The sequence below is a fragment of the Muntiacus reevesi genome, chromosome 3 (assembly GCF_963930625.1).
Source record: "Muntiacus reevesi chromosome 3, mMunRee1.1, whole genome shotgun sequence".
NCBI classification, from domain to species: Eukaryota; Metazoa; Chordata; class Mammalia; order Artiodactyla; family Cervidae; genus Muntiacus; species Muntiacus reevesi.
The window spans coordinates 271,267,797-271,290,737 of record NC_089251.1 but is presented as its reverse complement, the minus strand read 5'-3'; the positions used below and the strand labels follow the sequence as shown (position 1 = coordinate 271,290,737).

At 42.0% G+C, this 22,941-nt stretch overlaps 1 long non-coding RNA gene across 15 annotated transcripts in view; it reads right to left on the bottom strand.

Annotated features, from left to right (window-relative positions):
• LOC136165534 (uncharacterized) overlaps positions 1–22,941 on the bottom strand; it is a 1,046,218-nt gene that overhangs the window by 634,005 nt on the left and 389,272 nt on the right. The window contains exon 1 of one of the 15 annotated variants that reach the window (XR_010662563.1): positions 10,927–11,162. The exons of the other annotated variants lie outside the window; for them this stretch is intronic. This is a non-coding gene — a long non-coding RNA (uncharacterized lncRNA). Of the gene's footprint in view, positions 1–10,926; positions 11,163–22,941 lie in introns of those variants that run through there. 15 annotated transcript variants of the gene reach the window in all.

The following is a 22,941-nucleotide window of genomic DNA, read 5'->3' as shown; positions in this document are numbered from 1 at the left end:
CCTTTGAATGACTACTAAATTCCCAGGGAGACTGAATGAGGAAAAACAGAAGGTAGTTTTAGCCTATAACAGATACAATAAGATAATTCTTTACTGCAACCATTAAACGGATACTAATATTTATTATAAATAATTTTATGCTAGTAAATTTAAAAAGTTTAGATGAAAAGGACAACTTCTTAGGGGGAAAACTACCAAAATAATCAACAGAAAATCTGAGAAGGTTAAAAATTAAAAATCAAAGGAGTAATTAAAAATTTTTCCACAAAGAAAATTACCAGCCCAGATGGCTTCTCGGCCAGATTCTCACAGAAATTTAATGGAACAATTCAGTCCTACTTAAACTTTTTCAGAATAGAAAATGAGGGTCAGCTCATTTTATAAGGCTAGTATGAGATAACCGCTGATTTCAATTCCTGACAAGGACAATATAGGCCACCTCACTGATACAAAACTATTAACAGAATATCAAACTGAATCCAGAAATACATAAAAAGAGTAATACTGTAAAACCAAATTAGGTTTACCTCAGAAATCAGGTTAGGTTTAAGATTTTAAATAATATGTAATTCAATATATTAACATAGTGAAGGAGAAAAGTCATACAGTAATGAAAAGCTGCAACAACAACAAAAAAAGCATTAAGTTCAAATATACAGAACAAAACACAAAATTCTTAGTAAACCGGTACATAAGGGAACGTCTTTAAACATGACGAAGGGTTTCACAGAAACAAAACAAAACGAACTTGAGCAAACAGGCCTGGAGGGAAATGCTGAAAGCTTCCTCTTGGAGACCGGGAACCAGAAGGGCAGGAGCTCTGGGGTGGCGGCAGCGCTGTGCGTCTTGACCTGAGCAATAAGTTCATGTGTGTTTGTGTGTTTGCAGTAACATGTAAAGTTCTCCATGGTGCTTTTATATACACCTTGAAATATATATTAAAGATAAAAAAGAAAGAAATATTTGGAAATAAAAGGCTAACCTAGCCTATCACTCAAGCTTGGCAACTCCGTAGGTCCTCACCTCCCCACCACCACCCAGTTACCGTTACTTTCAAACCAGTTAACATTTATTGGGCTTACAAGACACGGTACAATGTGGCAACATGTATCATGAACCTTAACAATGTCTAAGATGAAACCTTATTCCATTACATTACTCCAGTGCCAATCATTCCATTCTAAGGAAAAAGACAAAGAGAAAAAAATCCATGTGTTAAGACATTCACTGCCCACATGATGATAAAATAGAAAACCTAAACTAAATAACCAACTCCAGGAAACAATTAAGAAAAATAATTTTTACAATGGGATTATACAGTCAATAAAAATAAGATTTATCAAATATTCCAAGAAATGAATATAACCTAATTTTTAAAAAATTAGACATATACACATGTTTACACTGTAACAGGGGGAAAAAGTCATAGGCACAAAGAAGAAAGTGAAAGACAGAGGGAAGAAGAGAGGGACAGAGGGTACTGAAAGCGGGAGGGAAGGGTTGGGAGAGACGAAAACTGAACTGGTTTTCTTCATATGCTGAGCTTATGAATGTCATCTGTACTTCTGTATTTCCTGAATTTTCTTTAATGACTACAGAAAACTTTAGTAATGGGGTACATAAGAGCTGAAGAAAATAATCACAAACCTAAGTAAAGTATCCTAAATATTTTAAAAAGTTCCTTCAAAGGGTAACTTTAAAATTTCAACTTTTATCTCAGTACCATTTTATTCAGATAAATTATTTAACATTTAAATTGTGTTAAGTCTATCATATGCTAGTTACTTAGCACAGAGAGAACTTCTAATCATAATTAGTACTTAAAATAATATAACTTAAGAATAATAATTAGATTTCCAAACATATATCAACTCCAATTTTCTAGCTAGAAAGTGAAAAGTGAAAGTGAAGCCCCTCAGCTGTGTCCAGCTCTTTGCGACCCCATGGACTGTAGCCTACGAGGCTCCTTCATCCACAGAATTTTCCAGGCACGAGTACTGGAGAGAGTTGCTGTTTCCTTCTCCAGAGGATCTTCCCCACCCAGGGATCAAAGCCGGGTCTCCTGCATTGCAAGAAGATGCTTTTACCATCTGAGCCACCAGGGAAGTTCCCTTGAGGCTTCCCTGTGGCTCAGCTGATAAAGAATCCGCCTGCAATGTGGGAGACCTGGTACAGTCCATGGGGTCACAAAGGTCAGACACGACTGAGTGACTTTCTAGCTAGCTGCTGCTGCTGCTAAGTCGCTTCAGTCGTGTCCAACTCTGTGCAACCCCATAGACGGCAGCCCACCAGGCTCCCCCATCCCTGGGATTCTCCAGGCAAGAACACTGGAGTGGGTTACCATTTCCTTCTCCAAAGCACAAAAGTGAAAAGTGAGAGAGCAGTCGCTCAGTCGTGTCTGACTCTTCACGACCCCATGGACTGCAGCCCACCAGGCTCCTCCATCCATGGGATTTTCCAGGCAAGAGTAATGGAGTGGGGTGCCATTGCCTTCTCCAGACTTTCTAGCTAATAAAATCAAGTCTTTAAATGACCTTCAGAACTCCCCTTGGTCTACCCTGCCCACACATACCCTCTGACCTGCCCTGCCACACACCCCCCACCCCCGCTTCAGCCACGGCCTCCCACATGCTGCTCTTCCAACATGCCAAGGACATTTCCACGTTAGAAGCTGCTGCTTGCTCTACCCGAACATTTCCTTCCAGATAGTTCCATGGCTTAATCCACTTCACTCAGAAAAGGGCTTCTCAAAAAGCCTTTTCTCACCAAACTACCTGAAGTGTTACAGTATCCTGTTACTTTTTAATCCCCTGAATCTATCTTATTCTGCTTCAAACCCTGTGAGCTACCTGACGTGTGTGTGCAACTGAGTGTGCACACATGAATAATGTCTATGCCCCTCGCTGATATTTAAGCTCAGGAAGCACAGCTCTACTTTGTTTACCATTGTGTCACATGACTGCCAATAGCAGGCTTTCAAAAATACTTGTTGAAAGAACAAAAGATGGTAACTGGTTTTAGTTTTGCTGAGAAAATAATGATGGAACACTACTAGAATTCAGTAAAGCTTTCAAATGAATTCATTCTCAATCACAAGAGCATTACACACATACTTTGGTGGTAGGAGTACAACGTTCACAATTCAGGGTTCAGTAACAGGAAGGAATGGGGACTTCTTATGATTCCCTGCCCCTTTCCATATCCTTCCTTCCTCTCATTCATCCATAAATGGTTACTGTGTACCACTAAGTCAGAGAGTATTCTACACATTAAGAACACACAGACAATTAAGGCAAGTTAATGCATGAGACATATGAGCATAATAACCATAGAACATGGCATGCAACAGAGTTCTGTGAAGTTGTAACATAACAGAGGAAGTAATCCACTTTTAGGGGCAGGTGTTCAGGGAAGTTTCAACAGTGATGACATTCAACAAACACTTGCAAAACCAAATAACAAAAGATATGCTTCATTTTACTTTACATATGAAATGAGAGTATTAAGTCTGAAAGTGTTACAGTAATTTGCTACCATGAGATAAGCTCGCTTGAGAGCGATACCAAAACAAGAGGAATGCCAGAGCAGGACCAGAGAAACTAAGCCAAGTCCTTGATGATTTCAGACTGGATGAAGCCCCAGATGAAGTTCAAGGTCAAGACCTAATCATGCCCTTTAGTGTGTAGCCAGTCTGAATTTGGTTTTTTGTCACTTGCAATATAAGTATACAGAGGAATCTCAGCGAATTCTTTGAAAAAAACCAAAGCATTTGTTTTTTCAGTGTACAGGGGCACTATTGGTATTCTGGAAGGGACAATTCTTGTTTTGCTGGCAAACATCACAGGACACTTGGTATATCTCGTCTCTACCAGACCCACAGATTTCCAAACACCACTCATCTTCAAGAAGAACCACAGGTCTATTCCCTGTTAGTTGCTACCTGTATCCATTCCTCACAGTGCACGCGTAAATGTTCTTAACAACAACCTTAAAAGAACTGGGATATACCACTCAAATATACTAATTTTATATAGTAATCCATTTTAATTAGTCATTCATGACTATCTAAATGACTGATTCAGTCCTAAGTACAGCTTATACCCGCTCTTGAGATAAGCAGTGCTTTAAGAATGCCACTACTATCTGAAAATTCTCATTCATTTAAGCTTACTTCTCCATACAATATTATCAATATATGTCACTGACAATGTTGGTTATCTTCCCTGTAGCCATTCATCTAATTTCTTCCTAGACTGAAATGCTAGATATTGGTTTTTCTAGTCCCCTTGCAACTAGGGCATAAGTAATAAGGCCAAAATGAAATCTGATACAGGCTTTCTGTAAAAGGTTTACTTGCTTCATCAAGAGATGAGAGGGCAAACTTCCTCCCGTCTTTGGTGGTTGTGTCAGAATGTGATGCCTGGAGCAGAAAGAGAAACATGCAACTATGAAAGGATAAACCTGAGCACAAAGGTCGCCACACTACAGATAAAGATGGAAAGCACTTGGATTCAATCTAGAGGGGAAGCCAGTCTGAGCAGGAACCCAAATGGGAGGGCAGTTTAGAGGAAACGGAAACACAGAACCTCTGTGCTGACTGAGGACTGAGGACTGAGCAAAGCCAAGCTTATGCACAAACTGCCCTTTAAACTAATCCTACCTATGCCTTTGCCAATTACCTGAGCTAATACACTTCTTCTGTTTTTAAATCCTATTTGCATCCTAACTGATACAGGAAACAGCTATGTTTAGGGGAAACAGCAAAATCGAGACACTGCAGGGAATGTAAAGAAACTTTCAGACATAAGAGAATCAGGAACTATAAAGCCAAGAAACAAGAAATCAGATCATTTCATTCCTATGGAGTATATTTCAGAAGCGGTCTAAGAAAACCTGGATGATTGAGATAAGGCCGTTAGCTTTGGTAATTAGATCATCAAGATGACTTTTTAAAAACCAATTTCGATGCTGCGATGGTAAGGGAAGTCAGAGTGCAAAGGAAAGAATAATTTACACTTTTAAGAACTCCATAATGCACCAAACCCTTGGAAAGACATGTAACGTGTGTTAAACTCCGTCGATTACAACTCTGTGAGGTAAGTATAACATTCTGTGGTGTCCTTAGTCACTCAGTCTTGTCCGACTCTTTGTGACCCCATGGACTATAGCCCACCAAGCTCCTCTGTCCATGCTGACTCTCCAACAAGAATACTGCATTGGGTTGCCATGTCTTCCTCGTATAACATTCTACTTTACAGACAAAGAACACAGCCTGAGTAGTAAGTTGCCCACAGCCACACAGACAGTAACTGGTTTCAGTAGACTTCAAAATCAGATCTTTGAAGCTTAAAAGTAAATGTCCTTCCTACTATACCCCTTCATGGATCACAGACTCGTCGTGGTGAAGGGGCTTGTGTAACTCAGTGAAGCCATGGGCCATGCCGTGCAGGGCCAGCCAAGACAGACGGGTCCTGGTGAAGAGTTCCGACAAAACGTGGCCCACTGGAGGAGGGAACGGCAAACCACTCCAGCAGTCCTGCTGCGAGAACCCCACGAACAGCATGAGGCAGAAAAATAAGACACCGAAGATGAGCACCACAATCAAAAGGTGTCCAATATGCTCCTGGGGAAGAGTGGAGGGCAGTCGTTAGTTCCAGAAAAAATGAAGTGGCTGGACCAAAGCGGATATGACGCTCAGTTGTGTGGATGTGTCTGATGGTTAAAGTCAAGTCCGACGCTGTAAAGAGCTATTGCTCTTTTTTTGCATGGGAACCTGGAACGGCAGGTCCGTGAATCAAGGCAAATCAGATGTGGTGAAGCAGATGGCAAGAATGAACATCTTAGGAATCACTGAACTAATATGGATGAGAATGGGCGAATTTAATTCAGATGACTGTTATATCTACTACTGTGGGCTAGAATCCCTTAGGAGAAAGGAAGTAGCCCTTAATAGTCAACAAGAGTTCTAAATGCAGTACTTGGGTGCAACCTCAGGAAAAAAAAAATAATCTAAGTTCATTTCCAAGGCAAACTGTTCAATATCAGTGTTACCTTAAGTCTCTGCCCCAACCACTAATGCCAAAGAAGCTGAAGCTGAACAGTTCTATGAAGTAGAACTGCTGTAGTTCTCGAACTACACCTTCTAGAACAAACACCAAAAAAAAAAAAAAAAAAAAGATGTCCTTTTCATCACAGGGGATTGGAATACAAAATAGGAAGCCAAGAGACACCCAGAATAATAGGCAAGTTTTGCCTTGGAGGGCAAAAGCAGGGCAAAGGCTAACAGAGTTTTGTCAAAAGAACACGCTGGTCATAGCAAACACCCTTTTCCAACAACCAAGAGACAGCTATACACACGGACATCACCAGATGGTCAATACCAAAATCAGATTATGTTCTTTGCAGCTGAAGATGGAAAAGCTCTACACAGACAGCAAAAAGAAGACCTGGAGCTGTCTGTGGCTCAGGTCGTGAGCTCCTAATAGCAAAATTCAGGTTTAAAGTGAAGAACGTAGGGAAAACGACTAGGTCATTTAGATACGACCTAAATTAAATCCCTTATGATTATACAGTGGAGGTGACAAATGGATTCGAGATGAGATCTGGTAGACAAAGTGTCTACCAGATTCGTAAAACTGAAAGAGGTTCATATATGAGTTTATTGAAAGAGATTCATATGTTTTATATGAGTTTATATACGAGGTTCATCACTGGAAAGAGGTTCGTAACATTGTATAGGAGGCAGTGACCAAACTAGTCCAAGAAAAAGAAATGCAAGAAGCTTAAGTGATTGTCTGAGGAGACATTAGAAAGAGCTGAGGAAAGGAGAGAAGTGAAAGGCAAGGGAGAAAGGGAAAGATATACTCAACTGAGTGCAGAGATCCAGAGAATACCAAGAAGAGATAAGAAACCCTTCTTAAGTGAACAATGCAAAGAAAACAACACAATGGGAAAGACTAGAGATCTCTTCAAGAAAACTGGAGGCATCAAGGGAACATTTCATGCAAGGATGGACACCATAAAGGACAGAAATGGTACGCACCTAATAGAAGGAGAAGATATCAAGAAGAGGTGGCACGAATACACAGAGAACAGTACACCAGTCACTGTGGTCACTCACCCAGAGTCAGACATCCTGGAGCGTGAAGTCAAGGGGGCCTTAGGGAACATTACTACCAACAAAGCTAGTGGAGGTGACGGAATCCCAGTTGAGCTATTTGAAATTCTAAAGGATGATGCTGTTAAAGTGTTGCACTCAATATGTCAACAAATTTGGAAAACTCAGTAGTGGCTACAAGACTGAAAAAGGTCACAGTTTTCATTCCAATCCCAAAGAAAGGTAATGTCAAAGAATGTTCAAACTACCATACAACGGCACTCATTTCACATGCTAACAAGGTTACGCTCAAAATCCTTCAAGCTAGGCTTCAAAAGAATGTGAACCTAGAACTTTCAGATGTACAAGCTAGGTTTTGAAAATGCAGAGGAACCAGGGAGCAAACTGCCAACATTTGTTCGATTATAGAGAAAGCAACAGAATTCCAGAAAAACGTCTGCTTCTGCTTCATTGACTGCGATAAAGCCTTTGAATGTGTGGATCGTAACAAACTGTGGAAAATTCTTAAAGAAACACCAGTACCAGACCACCTTACCTGCCTCCTGAGAAACCTGTATGCAGGTCAAGAAGCAAGTTAGAATCGGACATTGAACAACTGACTGGGAAAGAGTTATAATAAAGCTGTATCTTGTCACCCTGCTTATTTAACTTCTATGCAGAGTACATCATGAGAAACACTGGGTTGGATGAAGCACAAGCTGGAATCAAGACTGCTGGGAGAAATATCAATAACCTCAGATATGAAGATGATATCACTCTAAGGGCAGAAAGTGAAGAGAAACTAACGAGCCTTTTGATAAGGGTTAAAGAAGAGCATGACAAAGTTGGCTTGAAACTCAGCATTCAGAAAACTAAGATCATGGCATCTGGTCCCATCACTTCATGGGAAATAGATGGGGAAACAGTGGAAACAGTGTCAGGCCTTTATTTTTGGGGGCTCCAAAATCACTGTGGATGGTGACTGCAGCCATGGAATTAAAAGATGCTTGCTCCTTGGAAGAAATGCTATGACAAACCTCAACAACATACTAAAAAGCAGAGACATCACTTTGCCGACAAAGGTCCGTAGAGTCGAGGCTATGGTTTTTCCAGTGGTCATGTATGGATGTGAGAGTTGGACCATAAAGACTGAGTGTCAAAGAATTGAGAATTGTGGTGCTGGGGAAGGCTCTTAAGCGTCCTGGGACTGCAAGAAGATCAACCAATCCTAAAGGAAATCAACCCTGAATATTCACTGGAAGCACTGATGCTGAAGCTGAAGCGCCAATACTTTGGCCACCTGATGCGAAAAGCCAACTCACTGGAAAAGACCCTGATGCTAGGAAAGACTGAAGGCAAAAGGAGAAGGAGGTGGTAGAGGATGAGATGGCTAGGTAGTGTCACCGACTCAATGAACATAAATTTGAGCAAACCCCAGGAGGTAATGGAGGACAGAGGAGCCTGCCATGCTGCAGTTCTTGGTGTTGCAAAGAGTTGGACACAACTGAGCGACTGAACAACAACTACACCAGGCTCCTAGGATTAAAGAATAAAAATACAGTGGCACAGCAGGCTCAAAATTCAGACTGGCTTCTGTGAGCTGCACGGCACACAGCACGGTGTTTGGCAGCCCTGGCAAAGGTATATTTAAGCATGCATGGAGGCTAGAGAGGGCAAAACTTAAAAAGGAGTGATCATGGATAATTACTGAGAAAGAAAGATAAAGAGGGATGATCATGGACACATCTGGAGAAGGTTGCTCTTGAAGAAAAGGAAGGACAATTCCTTCTTTTCAGAGAAGAGTAAATAAAGAAATGATATCAGGATAGAAAAGATTATACCTCAGATGCTTGAGATTTTTCTCAGGAAAGGAAAAGATCAAGTTATTTGCTATAAACACTTTCATGAAGTAAGACAAAAAAAACCCTCACAATTGACATTATAGATCTGGAGGATAACAGAACACTAACTGGTATGAAAACAATCCAAAATCCTCACACAACTGTCTCTTGTATCCTTCAGGGATCAAGATAGTGATTAGGCCTGTTCAGAACTGGGCACTAGAAAGATAAATTGACATAAAGTTAAGTATTCTAAGGTATCAATGATGGGCTGGTAAAAACTGATGACCATGGGATCCTGGTGACTAGGGGAGGCAAATGAAAAGAGCAGTAGGCTAAAGAATTGAATGAATAGACACAAAGACGGGAGGGTTCCTAAAGACAGGAAGAGGGGAAGAAAGAGAGAGAGAAATCGGGTTCCATAAGTGTGGAAGAGTGCTTGTTTGTGGTCAGACAGGTCTTGACACAATGCCTCAGGCAATGAGCTACTGCCTAGGGCTGAGCACTACCCCGTCAGCTAAAAGCACAGAATTGAGAGACAAGTGCCTGTAAAAACACGCAGTCCTCGGGTGCAGGAAACAAACAGGCTTACCTGGTGGCGCTAATGGTAAAGAACCCACCTGCCAACGCAGGAGACAGAAGAGATGTGGCTCTGATCCCTAGGTCGGGAAGGTCCTGTGGAGGAGGAAATGGCAACCTGCTCCAATATTCGTGCCTGGAGAAGTCCCATGGACAGAGGAGTCTGGCTGTCCTGTGGAAACTGCAAGGAGATGGACGTGACTGAAGCGACTTAGCATAGCACAGCAACAAACAAGTGAATGAATCTGCCCGTACAGGAATCAAACACTTAAAATATCTCCTCTCCTTTTAAAATGAACAATTCTATCTCCAAATTTAAGAAATTCATCAAGAGGCTAAAAGTCTACAATAAAGGTTAAGGCAGATGTGTGTCAGGAGGTAGAACAAAAAGTTAAATCTGTCAGGCCAATTGTAACCCACCTGTTAAAAGACTTTTAGCATAAATTTCCAATAAGGCAACAACAGTTTGTGCTTTAGAAACTCTGGAGAGCACCTAGCATGGCTTCAAAAAAAGGATATCACTCAATTTAATTTTAAAAGCTCCACCCATTGCAATCTCAGTGGACACACTACCATTTATACTCATAGCTTCATTTTTCACCATTCTGCTGCTCTTGACACATTATCCAATTACAGGAAAAAATTGGGAAAAATCAGACATGGCAACCTCCACTACCACATCCCTCCTTCAGTTTGCACTTTTTACACCATTAATTCTGACTACTCTTGCCCTAGTAATAAATGAAGAAGAAATGACACTGGCACAATCTAAATTTTGCAGAAAATATCAAGTACAAGAAAGATTGCCAAGTAGTACTAATAACAATTGAGAACCCAAGAAATTTGAGAAGTTTCAAGTTTAAAAAGCGTTTTCTCCATTTCAGTCCTTTCCAAAAAAAACAAAGGGCTTGGACAACACAGGATTGTGAAGCTTCAACGGACGATTTAGCCTAACAGTGAATAAAAGAATCACTAAAATCGCTTATCCTTTCTTGGGCTATTACATTTCTTACCCTCACAAAGCCTTCTTTTAAAACCAGGACCAATTCTCAATTCTTTCCCTGGATCTAGTATACATATGTCCCTCCGTCCGCCCCCCCCCTCCAAAAAAAGTTTAGAGACCGAAGACTCGCTGTAGTCAGAAAAGGATTAATTTAGATAAAGAATCACTTGCCGTCACTGGCACCATTCCTCAAAACCATCAAAGTCTCCTGGGGGCTGGATCCCCCCGACAAGATGAACAAAATCCACTGGCGTCTGGATAGCAAGCTTTTCTTTGTAAGTCTATAAGCCTGGGAAAGCTTTCCAGACAGTTAAAACGACTTCTCAAGGAAGCAAAAGGTCGAGACCAGGAAGATGGGGAGGTGACTTGCCCCAAGAGGAGACACCGAAGCTTGCAGCTTCACCCACCTGCCAGACGCTCGCCCCGCGGACAGAAGCACGGACGCAGCCCGGGCGCTTCCTCTCCTGCCGGACACAGCCCCTGCCGCCGCCGGAGCTCCGGACCCGACAGCACAGGGCGGTAGCGAAGTAGGCAAAGCGGCGACCGCACTCGAGCAGACGGGGGTGTACGTAGGGGGCGCCGGGGGGCTCGGGAAGGCAGCTCTGTGCTTGACCTTCCTCACCGGTGGCCAACGGCGCTCCCTGGGAACAGCATCCCGCCTCGGCCCGCTGCAGCGGACGGGCTTCCTGCGCGGCCACAACCCGCCCCCGCGCTACTCGGCCGCCGCCATCTTGTCGGAGGCGGGAAAGACCGCACTGCGCAGGCGCGCGCCGACGCTGCCGGCTCCCCGCCATAACGCGCAGGCGCGGGAGGCGCTTCCCACCCCACCCCCCACCCCCACCCGCCGAGGCCGTCTTCCGCAAAGCCGTCTGCTCCCTCGCACGGGTGCTGCCAGGCTTAGTGGCCAGCCACAAACTGCACCGCAGCCGAGTTAATAGACCCTTCTGCGCACCTCACAGTCAGTCATTGTGTAAAACCCTATCTGTGTGCCAGGTCCCGGGACAGGCGCTGGTGAAAGATTAGTAAAACGCGGCTTCAGCGCTAACTGCCACTGCTGCTAAATCGCTTCAGTAGTGTCCGACTCTGTGCCACCCCATAGATGGCAGGTCACCAGGCTCCCCGGTCCCTGGGATTCTCCAGGCAAGAACACTGGAGTGGGTTGCCATTTCCTCCTCCAATGCATGAAACTGAAAGTGAACTCGCTCAGCCCTGTTCGACTCTTAGCAACCCCATGCAATGCAGCCCACCAGGTTCCTCCGTCCATGGGATTTTCCAGATGAGAGTATTGGAGTGGGGTGCCATCACCTTCTCCGTCCAGTGCTAAAGGTGTTCCTAATCTAGTGAAAAAGGACGGGGATGAACGAGTGATTTCCACAATTCTTGCTTGTTACCTGCACGCCACCTTCGCTCTCTTGCCCCTTTGATTTTAATAACTGAAAACATACCTCTTCCAGGAAGTCCTTACTCTCACACAATTTGGTTAGTTCTTTTCTAATACCTCGCCTTACCTCTTTAAGCTTTATTTCATTCATTGTAAATTCAACAAGTAATATTTGAGTTTCATTTATATTCTAGATATGGTTCTAGGTTATAGCAATAAGAAATATAAACTCATTGGACTTCTATTTTAGGGGAGAGTATAAAACAAACAAACAAAAAAAACAAACTTCAAACAATCAACGAAATAACATTTGATAGTGGTGAGGGATGGGAAGAGGAAAATACCACCAAAGTTAATGTTGGGTGAGGGGTGGTAATTAGCAATCTCTCTCCAGAGATGACACTTGATCTGAGGCCTGACTGACCACGGGGGCCAGAAGCTGTGAGAATCATCCAGACAGAGCGTTCTAGACAGAAGAACAGCAAATGCAGCACACCTCTCATTCTTGAGGTGGGAGTGAGACCAGCACATAAAGGACAGAAAGACTAGGTGATGTGGACACCTGGGGAGGATATGTCGGGGGGGGCGGGGGGAGGACAGGGGCAGTTTAGGTGGGACATTGAGGCCATGGTAAGAAACTGGATTTTTACCCGATGGCAGCCCCTCCATCTTGCTGACACTGCCAGAACTACTCCTCAAACACTTCTAGCTCCTGACTGCCTCGCTGGACATGCTGATTCCACTGTCTTGAAGACACTTGCTCTTGTTCTTTACACATCTAGCTTCTCATCTTTCAGGTTTCAGTTTAAATGTCACCTCAGAAAGGCCATCCTTCCTAAACTAAGTATCCCACCTGCCCTTTCATTAGTCTCCATCATTGCACCTGATCATTTCTTTATGGGCACCGAACATATTTTTCAATTATATATTCATTGCTTCTTCACCATTCAGTTCACTAAACTGAACTCCACCAGGGAGGGAAGATGTTTCACTTACTAGTGAATACTCCATGCCTAGCACCATGCCTGGCATGAATGATCACTCAATATGTGTTTGCTGTTTTTAGGAATGTCGAGTTTGTCAGCACTTAAGTAGTCAGTGGTATACTACATTGTTTTACACTGGTTTTTAAAAATAAATGCAAGTCATTTCCTGTTTATATACCCTCTGCTAGACTATAAATAAGAACTTTGGCAGAGAGAGAGAGGAAGAGAATGAGATGAAGAGTAGGTGAGGGGTAGTGGGCAAAGATTGTATTTTGCATATATTTGCAGGGCTGGGAGGTGGAAGGCTTCGATTTAGTGAAGCACCTGTTACATGTGTCCTGCGTTTGGCTTAATGGTCACTACAGCCTTGCTAGGTAGTTATCCTTAGTTTTATACATAGCAAACTTGAGAGAGATTAAGTAACTTGCCTAAGGTCCTACATTAAGAGACAGTGCCAACCATAAAGTTCATGCCCTTCCCTTCGAGAGAAACTGGATTTTGAGATGGGTTTGTTTGGTGATTTGATTCTGTGTCATTAGCAGGCTTTTATTAGCCATTTCAGCCACTGTCATTTAAGAATCCCAATCATCCTGCTGTTCTTGTATAGGATCTCAACAGAGGGCCTGATGTGAAATTGCTGTGATTTTTTTTTCTCTTTTGCACTATGGCAGAGTTCATTTTACCATTCCCTCTTCATGTCTTTTTAAAATTTGTATTTCCTTTTATTAATAATGTGTACACATTTGATCAAAGGAAAAGAGGAGATACAGAAAAATGGGTGCATTTCCTAAATGCTAGCTACATCCCCTTGATTAGGCTTGTTATTTTATGACTCTTTCATCTAGGTCCCAAGTAAACCTTTAGACATCAAAGACAGTTCTCTGGCAAAGAGTGACAGCCTCATCACAACAATCACTTATCCCACTTGCTCATCAAAATTATACACCAACATTTCCCTCCAAACGGGATAGCAGGGGGAAACTACGAGAAAGGATAGGGCCGCTATCCTGTATCCAGGGCCATTCAGCCTTTATATGAAGGCATTCAGTTTTTTTAATATCATTAACTCATGATAGCATACACCTGTCAATTAAACCCAGTTAGTCCATAAGCAAACCAAATAGTAGGTGGGAATACATACTTAACAAGATTCTTCGATCTTCTACCCCCACTGTAGTAGGACTCCTTCTTGGAATAAATTCTGGAATCAAGGCAATGTCTTTGGTTTTTGTGGGATGCTCTCCTCAAGGTTACCATCTGTTGTTGGTTGAATATTCTCCCACTGCTCAAAAGATATGTTGAATTCCTAACCTCAAATACTCAACAATATGAACTTATTTGGGAATAGGATCATTGCCGATGTAATTAAGTTCAAATGAGGCCATACTGGAGTAGGTGGACCCCTAATCCAATAACTAGTGTCCTTCTAAGAAGTCAGCCAAATGGAGGAAGAGACACACGGGGAGAAGGCTGTTTGATGGCAAAGGCAAAGATTGGTGTCGTGCACCTGCAGCCAAGGAACACCAAAGACTGCTGGCCAGCCACCAATACTGAGGAAGAGGCAAGTGAGGATTTCTCTACAGATTTCAGGGGAAACACAGTCGTGTCAACAACTTGATATCAAATGTAGAGGCTCCAAAACTGTGAGACAGTAAATATCCATTGTTTTAAGCTACCCAGTTCATGGCAATTTGTTATAGCGGCCTTAAAGTCTAAAACACCCCACTCTGTCTTCGTGTGTGTGTGTGTGTGTGTGTGTGTGTGTGTGTGTGTGTGTGTGTGTGTGTGTGTTTGTGTGTATGTGTGTGTGTACGTGAAGTAAAGGAATATGACTGTCAGGGCTTGAAGCAGAGGAAAGAGATGGGGATGGGCTGCCCACTCCAGTATTCTTTCTGGCAAAACCCCATGGGCAAAGGAGCGTGATGGGCAATAGCCCATGGGGTACCAAAGAGTCTGAGATGTCTGCTAAGTGATGACTTAGCAGGCACACATGCATCCAAATTATCATTTAAGCCTGTGGCGCTGAAATGCAGCTAGTGATGCATTACTGGAGTGGTTTGCCATGCCCTCCTCCAAGGGATCTTCCAACCCTGGGATCAAACCCAGGTCTCTTGCATTACAGGTGGATTCTTTACCATTTGAGCCACCAAGGAAGCACTCAGTTCAGTTCAATTCACTTGCTCAGTCATGTCCGAATCTTTGCTACCCCATGGACTGCAGCATGCTTGTCCATCAACAAGTGCTGGAGTTTTCTCAAACTCATGACCACTGAGTCCGTGATGCCATCCAACCATCTCATCCTATGTTATCCCCTTCTCTTCCTGCCTTCAACCTTTGCCAGCACCAGGGTCGTTTCATATTAGTCAGCTCTTCAGATCAGGTGGCCAAAGTATTGGAGTTTGAGCTTCAAAATCAGCTCTTCCAATGAATATTCAGGACTGATTTCCTTTAGGATGGACTGGTTGGATCTCCTTGCCGTCCAAGTGACTCTCAAGAGTCTTCTCCAACACCACAGTTCCAAAGCATCAATTCTTTGGTGCTAAACTTTCTTTATAGTCCAACTCTCACATCCATACATGACTACTGGGAAAACCATAGCCTTGACTAGACAGACCTTTGCTGGCAAAGTAATGTCTCTGTTTTTTAATATGCTGTCTAGCTTGGTCATAATTTTCATCCAAGGAGTAAGCATCTTTTAATTTCTTGGCTGTAGTCACCATCTGCAGTGATTTTGGAGCCCAGAAAGATAAAGTCTACCACTGATTCCACTGTTTCCCCATCTATTTGCCATGAAATCATGGGACCGGATGCCATGAACTTTGTTTTCTGAGTGTTGAGCATTAAGCCACCTTTTTCACTCTCCTCTTTCACTTTCATCAAGAGGCTCTTTAGTTCTTCTTCACTTTCTGCCACAAGGAGGGTGTCATCTGCATATCTGATGTTATTGATATTTCTCCCAGGAATCTGGATTCCAGCGTATGCTTCATCCAGCCCAGGGTTTCTCATGATGTACTCTGCATATAAGTTAAATAAGGAGGGTGACAAGATACAGCCTTGACATACTCCTATTCCTATTTGGAACCAGTCTGTTGTTCCATGTCCAGTTCTAACTGTTGCTTCCTGACCTGCATACAGGTTTCTCAACAGGCAAGTCAAGTGGTCTGGCATTCCCGTCTCTTGCAGAATTTTCCAGTTTGTTGTGGTCCACACTGTCAGAGGCTTTGGCATAGTCAGTAGAGCAGAAATAGATGTTTTTCTGGAACCCTCTTGCTTTTATGACGATCCAGCAGATGTTGGCAAATTGATCTCTGGTTCCTCTGCCGTTTCTAAAACCAGCTTGAACATCTGGAAGTTCATGGTTCACATATTGTTGAAGCCTGGCTTGGAGAATTTTGAGCATTACTTTACTAGTGTGTGAGATGAGTGCAATTGTGCAGTACTTTGAGCATTCTTTGGCATTGCCTTTCTTAAGGATTGGAATGAAAACTGACCTTCTTCAGTCCTGTGGCCACTCAATTTGCTGGCCTACTGAGTGCAACACTTTGACAGCATCATCTTTTCGGATTTGAAGTAGCTCAGCTGGAATTCCATCACCTCCACTAGCTCTGTTCATAGTGATGCTTCCTAAGGCCCACTTGACTTCACATTCCAGGATGTCTGGCTCTAGGTGAGTGAGCACACCAAGGTGGTTATCTGTGTTGTGAAGATCTTTTTTTGTACAATTCTTCTGTGTATTCTCGCCACCTCTTCTTAACATCTTCTGCTTCTGTTAGGTCCATACCATTTCTGTCCTTTATTGAGCCCATCTTTGCAAGAAATATTCCCTTGGTATCTCTGATTTTCTTGAAGTCATCTCTAGTCTTTCCCATTCTATTGTTTCCCTCTGTTTCTGTGCACTGATCATTGAGGAAGACTGCCTTATCTCTCTTTGCTATTCTTTGGAACTCTGCATTCAAATTGGTGTATCTTTCCTTTTCTTGTTTCCTTGTGGCTTCTCTTCTTTTCTCAGCTATTTGTAAGGCCTCCTCAGACAGATATTTTGCCTTTTTGCATTTCTTTTTCTTGGGGATGGTCTTGATCCCTGTCTTCTGTACAATGTCATGAACTTCCGTCCATAGTTCATGAGGCACTCTGTCTGTCAGATCTAGCTCCTTAAATCTATTTCTCACTTCCACTCTTTAATCATAAGCGATTTGATTTAGGTCATACCTGAATGGTCTAATGATTTTCCCTACTTCCTTCAACTTAAGTCTGAATTTGGCAATAAGGAGATCATGATCTGAGCCACAGTCAGCTCCCAGTCTTGTTTTTGCTAACTGTATAGAGCTTCTCCATGTTTGGTTGCCAAGAATATAATCAATCTGATTTCGGTGTTGACTATCTGGTGATGTCCATGTGTAGAGTCTCCTCTTGTGTTGTTGGAAGAGGGTGTTTGCTATGACCAGTGCTTTCTCTTGGCAGATCTCTATTAACCTTTGCCCTGCTTCATTCTGTACTCCAAGGTCAAATTTGCCTGTTACTCCAGGTGTAACTTGGAGTAACTTGTTCCTTTTGCATTCCAGTCCCCTATAATGAAATGGACATCTTTTTTGGGTGTTAGTTCTAGAAGGTCTTGTAGGTCTTCATAGAGCCGTTCACCTTCAGCTTCTTCAGCATTCCTGGTTGGGGTATAGACTTGGATTACTGTGATGTTGAATGGTTTGCCTTGGAAATGAACAGAGATCATTCTGTCATTTTTGAGACTGCGCCCAAACATTTCGGGTGCTTTTGTTGACTATGACATTTCTTCTAAGGGAATCCTGCCCACAGTAGTAGATATCATGGGCATCTGAGTTAAATTCACCCATTCCAGTCCATTTTAGTTTGCTGATTCTTAAAATGTCGATGTTCAGTTTTGCCATCTCCTGTTTGACTACTTCCAATTTGCCTTGATTCATGGACCTAAGATTCCAGGTTCCTATGCAATATTGCTCTTTACAGCATCGGACCTTGCTTCCATCACCAGTCACATCCATAACAGGGTGTTGTTTTTGTTTTAGCTCCGTCTCTTCATTCTTTCTGAAGTTGTTTCTCCACTGATCTCCAGGAGCATATTGGGCACCTACCAACTCAGTGACTTCATCTTTCAGTGTCCTATCTTTTTGCCTTTTCACACTGTTCATGGGGTTCTCGAGGCAGGAATACTGAAATGGTTTGTCATTCCTTTCTCCAGTGGACCACGTTTTGTCAGAACTCTCCATCATGAATGGTCCTGCATGGCTCATAGTTTCATTGAGTTAGACAAGGCTGTGGTCCATGTGATTAAATTAGTTAGTTTTCTGTGATTGTGGTTTTCAGTCTCTGCCCTCTGATGGAGAAGGATAAGAGGCTTATGAACACTTCCTGATGGGATAGACTGACTGAGAGGGTGCTAGGTCTTGTTCTGATGGCCAGGGCCATGCTCAATAGATCTTTAATCCAATTTTCTGTTGATGGGTGGAGCTGTGTTCCCTCCCTGCTATTTACCTGGGGCCAAACTATGGTGGAGGTAATGAAGATAATGGTGACCTCCCTCAAAAAATCTCATGCATGCACTGCTGCAGTCCATGCCCCTAGCCCTGCAGCAGACCACCGCCAACCCATGCCTCTGTCAGAGACTCCGGGACACCCAGAGGAGAGTCTCCTGTGGGGTTACTGTTCCCTCCTCCTGGTTTCTAGTGCACAAGGCTCTATTTTGCCCGCCAAGAGTCTGTTTCCCAGTCCTGTGTGAGTTCTGACAGCTCTGTGGTGGAGTCAATGCTGACCTCCTCCAAGAGGGCTTACACCACACCCACACCCAGAGCCCCTGTCCCTGCGGCAGACCACTGCCGACCCGTACCTCCACAGGAGACGCCCAAACACAGTTCTGGCTCAGTCTCTGTGGGATCCCTGTATCCTGGTGTGCACAAGGTTTGTTTGAGCCCTCTGAGCATCTCTGGCAGGAACGGGGTTTGATTCTAAACGTGAATTTGCCCCTCCTACTGTCTTGCTAGGGCTTCTCCTTTGCCCTTCGACGTGAGGTATCTCCTCATAGCCGCTCCAGCGCCTACTGTCTTATGGGGGTTTCTCTGACCCTGGACGTGGTGTATCTCCTTGCAGCCACTCCTGTGACCTAAATCAAATCTCTTACGATTATACAGTGGAAGTGAGAAATAGATTCTAGGCATTAGATCTAATAGAGTGCCTGAAGAACTATGGACACAGGTTCATGACATTGTACAGGAGGCAGGGAGCAAGACCATTCCCAAGAAAAAGAAATGCAAAAAGGCAAAATGGTTGTCCAAGGAGGCCTTACAAATACCTGTGACTAGAACAGAAGCTAAAGGCAAAGAAGAAGAAGAAAGAGATACCCATTTGAATGCAGAGTTCCAAAGAATAGCAAGGAGAGATAAGAAAGCCTTCTTCAGTGACCAGTGCAAAGAAATAGAGGAAAACAAAAGAATGGGAAAGACGAGAAATGTGTTCAAGAAAATCAGAGATACCAAGGGAACATTTCTTGCAAAGATGGGCACAATAAAGGAAAAATTGTATGGACCTAACAGAAGCAGAAGATATTAAGAAGAGGTGGCAAGAATACACAGAAGGAAAAAAAAAAGAATACACAGAAGAACTGTACAAAAAAGATTTTCACAACCCAGATAATCAGGATGGTATGCTTACTCACCTAGAGCCAGACATCCTGGAATGTGAAGTCAAGAGGGCCTTAGGAAGCATCACTACAAACAAAGCTAGTGGAGGTGATGGAATTCCAGTTGAGCTATTTCAAATCCTAAGAGATGATGCTGTCAAAGTGCTGCCCTCAGTATACCAGCAAATTTGGAAAACTCAGCATTGGCCACAGGACTGGAAAAGGTCAGTTTTCATTCCAATCCCTAAGAAAGGCAATGCCAAAGAATGCTCAAAGTACTGCACAATTGCACTCATCTCACACGTTAGTAAAGTAATGCTCAAAATTCTCCAAGCCAGGCTTCAACAATATGTGAACTGTGAACTTCCAGATGTTCAAGCTGGTTTTAAGAAATGGCAGAGGAACCAGAGATCAAATTGCCAACATCCACTGGATCATCGAAAAAGCAAGAGAATACCAGAAAATTGTCTACTTCTGCTTTATTAACTATGACAAAGCGTTTCACTCTGTGGATCACAACAAACTGTGGAAAATTCTGAAAGAGACCGGAATACCAGACCACCTGACCTGCCTGTTGAGAAATCTGTATGCAGGTCAGGAAGCAACAGTTAGAACTGGACATGGAACAACAGACTGATTCCAAATAGTGAAACGAATACATCAAGGCTATACATTGTCACTGCACTTATTTAACTTATATGCACAGTACATCATGAGAAACACTGGGCTGGATGAAGCACAAGCTGGAATCAAGATTGCTGGGAGAAATATCAATAACATCAGACATGCAGTTGACACTACCCTTATGGCAGAAAGCAAAGAAGAACTTAAGAGCCTCTTGATGAAAGTGAAAGGGAAGTTCTACATCTGAATAAATTTGAGTATTAAAGATTTAGGTAAATAGCAAAGAGATTGAACTTTTTCTCCAAAGCTGAGAGGAAGATTCTAGAGTGAAAACCAGAATATGTATTTCAGATATTTCAATTCTGTTTCAGCTTGGTACTTGTTTGCTAAGTAGCTTATTTCCTCCTCAAATCCATTACTGGTCATTCCTGGTTGAGGGTGTTCTCTCCTTCCCAGATCTGAGGTCTCCCGTGGGCAGTGACAGGGTTTGCTGGACTCATGCCACATCTTCCTCATCAGATACATACATGAGGGCAGAGCCTGTGACTCATTCTTCTTTGTATCTATCCCCTAAAAATTTCTGGAACTGGACACACCCAAGTAAACAAGATCAGCAAAATCTGATCATTTTAGAACTTGATGTAAACCATGAATATCTGTTATACCATTCTCACTGCTTTGGTGTATAATTGGAAATTTTCATAATAAAAAGTGTTATAAAGGACATCCAAGAAACTTCTGCTTCAAGATAGCCAACTAAGTACAAGTGTTTACATCCTTCTCTATGCATCCCAGTAAAATGTCAGCAGCAGGGCTTAATTTTCAATGAAACTAATGAGGGTTAAGCTTCAAAGCCCCCCATTTACACATGCCCTTTCCAAGGCCCTGGAAGGTGCCTTAGTAATATGTTCATGTGTTTGTATTGTTCTCCTTTATCACAGTTCTCCTTGTGTCTGATAGTATTAGAGTGGTTGGAGTAATTTTGAGGTTCCAGTTAAAGGGAAGTTTAGTTTGAAATACAAGTTGTTAGAATTGAGTAGGAGGATATTTATATGATTCACAGTCACTTATGTAAGTAGCATTTTATTGTTAACCATTGCTGTAGAAGAATAGCTTCCAGCTATCTGCCTCCAGCCCACTGTCTGCTCTCCCAGGATTGTAACACCAAGGTGCAGGGCCAGAGGTTCTGTGGCAATACGAACACAGCCTATGTTATCTGTACCAGAAGTATGTATAGAGCCAGAAGCTATTTGTGGGAAATTATTCCAAATTTTATAATTCCTATAAATGAAACCTAATAGAAGCATCCCCAAATGTGACTACAATCTTAAAAAAAAATTACAAGTTGTCAAGCTGGGGGGGAAAATGAAAACTATCAGCAATAAAAATTTTTTTGATCAACCATAGTTGAAGAAAAACTGAATGATCTGTTCAGTTGATACAAATACGATAAAATAACTGTCACATGCAAAGAAAAGAAAAGAGCATCTAGACAAAAAGTGTAAGAAAAAAGTATTATAGAAATTGTATCAGGTAGTAAAATAATAAACCTATTATGTTCTTTCTTGGGTTTTGTGATGTTTGTTGATTTTCTGTTAGCATTCCAAGATGTGTAATTTGTTGTGGTTCTTTCCTCATTCTAAAGAAATACTTAACTTTCATACTTAAATTTGTATTCACATTTTATATTTTTTCTCTTCATAGGGACAGAAAAATTCATCTCCCATAAGGCATGGACCCCTGAAATTATAACTGGGGACTTCAAAATCCCTCTCTCAGCAACTGATAGAACTAAAAATCATAAAATGAGCAAAGATATAGAAGACCTAAGCAGTACAATCAAACAGTAGGATCTAAAGGACATTTATAGAACACTCTACCCACAACAGCAGAATGCACATGTTTTTTCTTCAAGCACCAATAATAGACCAAATGCTAGGTCAGAAAACAAATGTTAACACATTTAAGAATTGACATAAGTATGTTCTCTGACCCTTATGGAATTGAATTAAAAATCAATGAAAGGCAACTGGAAATTTTCCAAATACTTGGAAATTAAACACCACACTTTAAAATCATACCTTGTTTGAATTTCCTGGCAGTCTCTTGGTTAGGACTCCACTTTCACTGCCAAGGGCCTAGGTGCAATCCTTGGTTGGGGAATTAAGATCCCACAAACCACACCGAAACACACACACACACACACACACACACACACACACACACACACATACCTTGTCAAAGAAGACCGAAAGAAAATTTTTAAAAATAAACAAAAAATAAAAACCCACAGAACTGAATGAAAACAAAAATACAACATATCAAAATTTCTGGGTTATTGCTAAAGTAGTACTAAGAAGGTAATTTACACATTAAATATTGCTCAGAAAAATGTGACATATTACATTAGGAAAGTCTCATATCAATAACCTCAAGAAGTTAGGAAAAAAGAGCAGAAATCAATGACATTAGAAAACAAAATAAAACAAACAAATGCAATAAAACACTAGTTAATAGACTTCTAGCAAGACTGCAAAATAGAAAATAAAAAGACATAAATCATCAATATCAGTAATGAAATGGCTTATCATTATAATTTCTGCAATCTTTAATAAGGGAATATCATAAACTTATAATTCAACAACTTAGAATAGACCAATTCTACAAACTACCAAAGCTCAAACAAGATGAAATAGAGTAGCCCTATAACCATTGAAGAAATTGAACTTGTCACTGTAATTCCCTGGGAAAAGAAAGGGAGAAGACTTCTTTGGTGGTCCAGTAG